Genomic DNA, 7,908 nt, shown 5'->3' on the forward strand with positions numbered 1-7,908 from the left:
TTCTAGCCAGCGCCACGTGTTATTGAAGCGATCATCTCTTTGCGATCAGTCCCTGGTGCAACAAGGTCACCTCTGCTGACCTCAGCGCTGCGTCTTCATATGCCAATTACCTCCGGGTAATTAAGACCTGAGCAGCATGCTACAGGGTAGGTATTGCGTGGCGTGCAGTATTGCTCGGGAAAGGACATGAACACAAGTGTTCTCTGAACGGTTATGGGTTAGCTAATGCCATTTTAAAGGCTCCCCATGTCATTGCTTGGCCCTGGTGCCCAGAGCAGACTGCTGCAGGAGAGAGGGTTGCACTGCAGGAAGATTATAAGCAAGTTAAAATGTTCATGGCCTCCTCAAGCCAGCTAGGATGCTATTTAAAGGAATGTATTATTCCCTGCTGTATCTTCTGGCCTGCACAGGGAGCTTTCATTAGAGCAGCTGGCAGAGAGAGAGATAGTGCCTTGGAGAGCTCGCGCGGCTTTCCACAACATCTCGGCTTGAAAGAGCCTTTGACTGTGCATCTTGCAAAATGTTTTCTCGGAGCTGTCAAAATATGCATCAGTCAAACCAAAGGAGTCTGGAACGTGTTACGTGCACGTTGGTGCACCATTACCAATAGAGCTGTAGCCATGCGGGAGGGGGTGGCAGCAGGCGCTCCCCAAAGCTGTGCGAGGACGCCGTGGTCTTCAGGGGATTTCTGAGGTCCCGGTGTGTACCTCAGCCGCTGCCGTGGTGGGGACAAACCTCAGACCCAGGGTGGTTTCTCCCCCAGGGGGACAAACCTTTCAAACCCTGCTGGGTTTGGAAGCAAGCAAGCAACTTTTTGCTACTCCGTCTCTCAAAGAAGGGCAGGTCCCTTGGCTTTCTTCTCTTCCAAAGTGTCCGATCACATACGTTGAGCCTCCCAGCGGGTGATGGAAGGGTGCACAGGCAGGGACGGAGGACCATGTGTCACAGCACACGGTTACAACCTCCATGGGGACAGTCCAAGCTGGGAGCCCTGGGATGTGACCTACCTTCCAGACCCGGTGCGGTCCTGTCTTGCCCCAGAAAACGTGGTTTGTGGATCAGAGGCCAGCTTGCCCCACTGCATCTGACCGGTGAAGTTGAGGAGCAGGAGACCGACCGTTACGCAGTGTTGCAAACATGCGAGGTGCCGTCGTTGATTTGGGAGTCAACTGGCACAAGCCTATTTTGTGTCTCATGCCCAGCCCTGAGGACTTGAAGGCTGTTGGAGGGGGCTGGGGAACAACAACATCCACTTTTTCCTAAGGAAAACACACCACAAAGCAAACTCTGATAACACAGGGATGGACAGGCAGGCAAGCTGCTTTTAGTAAAACTCCTGGGCATATCTCTGGAGCCTGTTGAGACCTGCTGGAAGGCACTTTATTTCAAGAAGAGATTCCGGTGTCCGTGTTGCCAGAAAACATCCAAGTGTGGCCTCGAGCATGGCCAGAGGGTGTCCTTCAGAGCATGTGGGATCTCGTGCTCCTGGCCAGGCTCGGTGGCTTGCTGTGCTGCCGGAGCCCTCCCGATGGTGCCAGGCTGATGGCTTGGACGGTGCCAGCCACGTCCCCTGGGCAGCCTGGGGAGCAGGTTCCTCCCGAGCTGCTCGCTAACGGGAATGCAGGCATAGTGTTTCCATGAGTAAGCCTCGTTTGCAGGGGTACATGTTTGCAGGATGAGGCCATGGAGCGAATTAGTGAGCTCCCAGCCCGTTGCAGAGCTGGCGAGGTACACGTGGTGTGGAGCCGGGCAAAGGCACACTCGAGAGCTTTTAATTTCACGCTTCCCGAGCAAGCACACTTTTCTCCGTAAAAGCTGCAAGACTCTTGGTGGTTTTATTTCTGTATTAAATTTAGCAATTCTTAAAAAGTAAAAAAAGCTGAAAATGGGGGTGACACAGAGCTGGGGCAGATTTGCGTGTAGGCTGGGGCAAGTGGCATCTTTCTGCTTTGCACTTACGGTGGGCACAATACGGTGCGGTCCTGCCCCGTGCGTCTGAGACAGTGCATGTCACTAAACGTTCAAAAACACACATTGCAAACGTCTTGCCCAGGTTGAGCTGTGGCCCTTCCCTTCTAGTCACAGTGGATAACAGATGAGGTGTGAGGCAAGGGTGTGTTAGGGGTCCCCAAGCAAGGTCAGCGAAGGTTAGTACACCCAAATGGCATGTCCCCATCTAGGTCCTGATTGCAGTCCCATGTCACGTTAACACTGCGGCAGCGGAGCTGATATGCTCCCGCAAGGACTAATTAGTCTTGATTTTGGATGATGCTGATGTGGCCAGACCATTTCCAAGGTCTGAGGCCACCTCTGGGATCTGTGCACCATGCTTCGTCTTGCTGTGCTCCCAGATGTGCGCAGAAAGGCACTTCGCCCCCACTTGAAGTGCAAGGAAAGAAAGATAGTAGCGAATGTAGCAAAACTGCTGGGTTTTTTTCACTTAAATGTAACATTTTCTTCATTTTCCTTTCCTCTAACTCCCTCCCTGCTCTAGAGCCCTAAACACCACCCTGGATCTGCAAATCCTTACCAGGTTTCCAGTCCTTACCTGGTTTCTAATCCTTTAAACCCATTTTTCCCCATCTAGTAGATAGCACATGGAAAACTTTGGGTTCACGGTCACGCTCCCTGCACAGATGTGAGTGCAGTCCAAGCAAATAAATCCTGAGTGCAAGCATTCATACATGAAGAACTTCACACTCGGAAACATGACCACACTAAATTGCTGCCAGAGTTTTAAAGGCAGCTTTTGAAAATATTGGCCCTGCATCTTGTATTTCTGGAGCAAATGGTTTGATTCATTAGGGAAATGTCAGCTAACTGCACATAGGACTGCGTCCTGGGGATGCAGGGAGGAGAGAGGCAGGGATGAAGACAGCTCTCTGCTTGTACATAAATACGCCCTGGGCTGATTAGCTACCAGAGGAAAAGGAAACCTTTATGATTTCTGCCTTTATTTTCCATGTCTCTGCAATTACAAAGACTTGATATAGAAGAGTATCTTTCAAGTATATAAAGCATATGCTCCCCAGAAACATTCAGCAGCAATGTTTTTGGCTCCCGTAACTGATGCTAGCAGAAGGTTCAATTTCCTGACCGTCAGCACCGGTTTTTATTAAGAATGAACATTTTTCCTTTATTTTTCCCCTAATTCCCAAAGTATTATTGATAGTTGATTATTACTATTTTATGTGAGGTCATCGCAATCAGGTTTGAATTGTAGATGTGCAAACATGCAGTCTGTAAAACTCAGGTAGTATTTGCCTATAAACTGCACTGAGGTTATGAACTCCACCACAGAGAAGTTAGGAGATTCCAGAATGAAGGTTTTATCTCCCGTCTTCATTTAGCTTTCACAAGCCTATGTCTCGTGATGGTCTTATGACCATTATACAGTGGTTTTGTGCAGGATCCTCTCCATTCAGCTCACCAAAGAGGCACCACTCTCGCAAGGTGCACCCACCCAAGATTTTGTGTCAGCCCCGTGGTTGCTCCACCACGTGTGCTACCGATGAAGTGGGGATCTCAGTCCATCACAGCTCGCCCCGCATCAGCCTCGGCTGCTGGGGGCCCTGCTCACCCCGCAGTCCCGCTCTCCTCCGCTGGCTCCTCAATCAGGGGCTCAAGCCTGTCCGTGGGTCTTGCCAACTTGTCTCTCTCTCAGGCTTCTTCCAAAAAAATTCCCTTGCTTTCCTCTGCACGGCAACCCCAGGAGCGATTTATGGTGTAATTCATGAGTTATATACTATTATAATGCGTATCATGGAAAGGGATAGAGCAATGAGGTCTTCTGCTTCATTGCAAAGACCCCTATACTTAAGCCCATGTTTTACACTCTCCTCTTACATACATGGGATGGGGGCCAGCCCTTGTCATCTCAGTCAGTGCAATGTGCCAAATGAGAGGGAACACGCTCATGAGAACAGGAACTTAATTTTAATATCTACCAATATTTGAAGCTACCCGATCTTCCGTTGCACAAAACCCATCCCTGACAGAGTCATTAGGGCACCAAACCGGTTGCTTGTGCTTAATGCTACAAGAAATCCCATGAACTTCAGGAAGATCAAGCATATGCATAGATGCCCCTAAATCAGACTTGTAATTTCAATACTGATATGAAAGGACACAGATTTTATACATTATTGGTATGTTGTGGGTTAAAACTTTTAAAACAGTGTCTTGGACAAGCTCATTCTATGCATAATTTAAGGTTAAATTCTATACTCCTCCCAGCCCTTACCTGTTACAACACATTTTGTTTCAATCAGGATTTGCTTGAATTCACCCGGTTATATCTGAGGGCAGGGTTTGTCCTTCCCTCTGTTGCTAAGTTTAGTTACACTTCAAGTGAAGAGATGGTAGGATCCTTGAAGGAAAAGGTACAACTAATAACAGTAAAATTCAATTACCGAACATCTATCAATGACAAAGTGTTGTGGAAAACATTTTGATCTGAACAAAACACTTAGCTCTACACAAGATGAAATATTGTCTGATATCTGGGGCTTTTCATAAGCAAGTGGAAACAAATGTAATTATGATAGGCAGAGAGGAAAAATCAATATTTTGCTTTGAAAATTAGCCTTTTCCGGATTGTTTTTTTTGGCTGAGACAGTCTGACAACATTTTATGAAATATTTTGATCTGCTTGAAATTGTCTCTCTTTCTCTCTCTTCTTTTTTTTTTAACCAAAAAGATGTATTTTTGGCTGAAAAATTTTACTGTATCCAGAAAGGGAAATTGTTCTGTCAAGGGTATTGTAAAAAGCCCTGTGTTTCATTGCCTTTTAATGGAACCTTAATAGAAGTTGGCAGTGTAGATGACGAAGCTGGAAGGCTGCAGTGAAATTAAAATAATCAGAAGTTGTTCTGAGGTTCATGACCATGAGAAAGCCCTCAAAGCCTGTAACTATTCACTCAGCCATAAAGATGGCTGATCTCATTTCTTCCCATCACGTCCCATCCTTGGGAGAAACGCTCACGACTGCAGGAAGCCCATGGGGGACCGTGCTATTGCTATTGATTTTAGATGGAAGATGTGCAGATACTGCAGCGAGGAGGGGAAGGATCAGCTTCACCAAAAAAAAAAAGTGTGTTGAAGTCTGGAAAATCTCTTGGAACTGGGAAAGGGAGGATAAATTTTAATCAATGTCAATGTTTCCAGCTGATTTAGAAAAGCCTGACTATGCATTAAGCTGTAATGACCTCTGGCAGACTTTTAATCTAGATGCAAGCATTATAACTTTCTTTTTTAATGATGAGCATGGCTTCTAAGTCCTTCGAAACAGTTGCATCTGAATGAGTTTGTGCTACTTGGAGCTTACCTTGCACCCACTGGATGTTCCTTGGATTTTTGCTGGAGCATTGCTGAAATTCAGAGCTAGAAGAAAGGTTCCCCAGGGATAACGCTACCTAGACTGGTACTTCTCTTGCTCCCCTGCACTGGTTATTTCTCCCCCTAATATACCTGCATGCTCTTTCTTTTTCCCCATCACTGCTGCTGTATATTCAGATGGCTTTTGGCTTTCAGTTGTCTATCAGTTTGTCTGTTGCAGAGCCTTTAAAAATGGTTATTTCCTGGTAGTGAATGCTCGACTTGGTCTAGGGGGACCTGTTTGTAGCATAGTTTTCTGTAATTACCCAAAATTTACACAGCAATTCCAGGCCTATTATATGGGGCGTAGTATGTAATTACAGGCATAACATATTAGGTCCTAATAACAGCAAATATATCATTACACAAATCATTCATGTTACTGTGCTGATACTTTTATATGGAGTAAGTGAATACAATTACTAATAATTACAATACACATCTTACAGCTGCAGTGTAACTAGTGCCACTGCGACATGTAGCAGGGCAGGGGCAGGAATAAGGAAACTCCCACTGAAATACGGTTGAGTCTGTGAAATATCACATCCAAAAACCAAGGTAGAAACACTCTCCGTATAGTTTTGTGTGTACGCATGTGCATATATATGACAATCGTATTCATCAAAGCAGCTGTCTAGGAAGAGGGATCCACATTGCCTTGCTAAGATGATGGATCTCCTAGTTAGTTACGGGGGGGAGATGGTTCTCCAGGCCCCAGGGCTGTAGAGGGAGGGAATAAATCCCATAAATGCAGCAGCAAGCAGAGCTGGGACAGCAGGTCACCAGGTAAGCTGTGCAAATGGTGCGTCTCACCTTGCAGTTTGGAAGAGCTGGGCTCAGCCCAAGATTTGTAATAAAAGTGCTTTGAGGCGCTTTAAACCTTCCCTGAAAGGTGACAGCTGATCCCTGCCAAATGTAGGTAGCTTGTAGGGAAAAGGTGTTAGCGCTGGCATCCGTCAGGCAGCGCCGGGTGTGGATTAAGGACGCAGAAGGGGTGCAAGGCCAGTCCTGACCTTTGCATGCAGCTTTATGAGCGATTCAGATTGATGCACAGGAGTTTATGAGTGGTTCGAGTTGATGCTCGTTGGTTAACGGGTTCATTTAGGCACCGCCATCCCGGCACTCCAAGACGCATCATCTCAGCCCTCGGCACGGAGGGCAGCGAGGTGGAATTCCCACCAGTCGTCCTACGCAGGGGCTGCGTTACAAGGGGTCCCGCGCTCTCCCACCCCAGACGTGGAGCTTGGCTTTGGCTCTGCTGACCGCGGGGCAGGTGACGGCATAAGGGCCGTTTTGCTTTTCCAGCACGATCACAATCGTTACCACCTTGTTACCGCAGAGGAGAGCGATGGCTTGGCGTGTTGGCTGGGGAGGAGCGAAGCAAGGCTGACGCCGGCTGCGTGCCTGGCCGGGAAAGCAGAGCGTCTCCTCCGCTGCAGTGGTCAAACTCACATTTGCCACGGTTTGGTAAAAATTTACCCTTGTTGTTGTCAGAGTGGGGTGGTGGAGCTGGGCTGAGCAGCATGGGGCGGTGGTAGGGATCCCCATTGCTGCTCCTCTCACCTTGCCTGACCTCCTGCTGGGATGCAAAAGCATCCACACAGCCCCTTGCAGAGGCTTGTTTGCTTAAACCAAGCAAAACTATTTCTTTTTTAAATTTTAAGGGCTATCTTTCTGCCTGCATTTGCTGGAAGGCAGCGGTAGGGTGGGAATAGCAGGGAATGTTTAAGGAAAATGAATTTGGGAATTTGTAAATGAAGCAACTTGATCCCAAGGGTTAATGTTTCCCTAATGAGGGGAACAAACAATGTTGCATAACCTAAAGCCCCAATTGCAACCCAATGACGCCGCCCAGCTTGTGACTTACATATTTGCAGCAAATTCCTTATCAACAGGAATTGAAAGGAAAAAAAAAGGTAAATAAAGAATATCAGCAGTATTGTATTGCTGACTCTCCCTGCAGACCTTGCCTTACTGATAATTATTAACTCTCGCAAACTGAGAGCCACTGCAGAACTCATGACTAAAATGCAATGGTGTTTCTCAAATTAAAAATGCTTGGTCAATTTTGGACGCTGCTCAAAGACAGAAATGCCCACAGGCTTTCCTTAGCCCCAGGCTACACGGTGTAGCCCATGTGTGTTGGTGTGGGGACAACTTGGGGTTGTCTCTTGCTCTTTCTCAAACCCCAGATGGGAGAACTGCAGCATGGCCCTGTACAAAACCTGCCGTTCCTCCTTCAGGTCATCTTGTGATGCTGTTTTGTTTTTCTACTGCCTTCCAGTTCCCTTTCTGTCACTGTTTTCTGTTGCTGGGCCACATTCGCGAGGTCCAGCCGCTTGCTGGTTCTTGAAAGCCAATGCACTTTAAACCCAACCCTTTGACACGGGTGCAAACACCCCTGGAGTGTTTCCCGCAGTCCATGACCTCAGCCCCTCTCCCTGTTACAAGCTAAAAAGCTGGCTTTAATGTATATAACGAAAGACAGGGTTAAAAACTGTGCTTTAATAAAGAAATACAAATGACAATCTA

The sequence above is a fragment of the Buteo buteo genome, chromosome 1 (genome assembly GCF_964188355.1).
Source record: "Buteo buteo chromosome 1, bButBut1.hap1.1, whole genome shotgun sequence".
In the NCBI taxonomy this organism is placed as follows: Eukaryota; Metazoa; Chordata; class Aves; order Accipitriformes; family Accipitridae; genus Buteo; species Buteo buteo.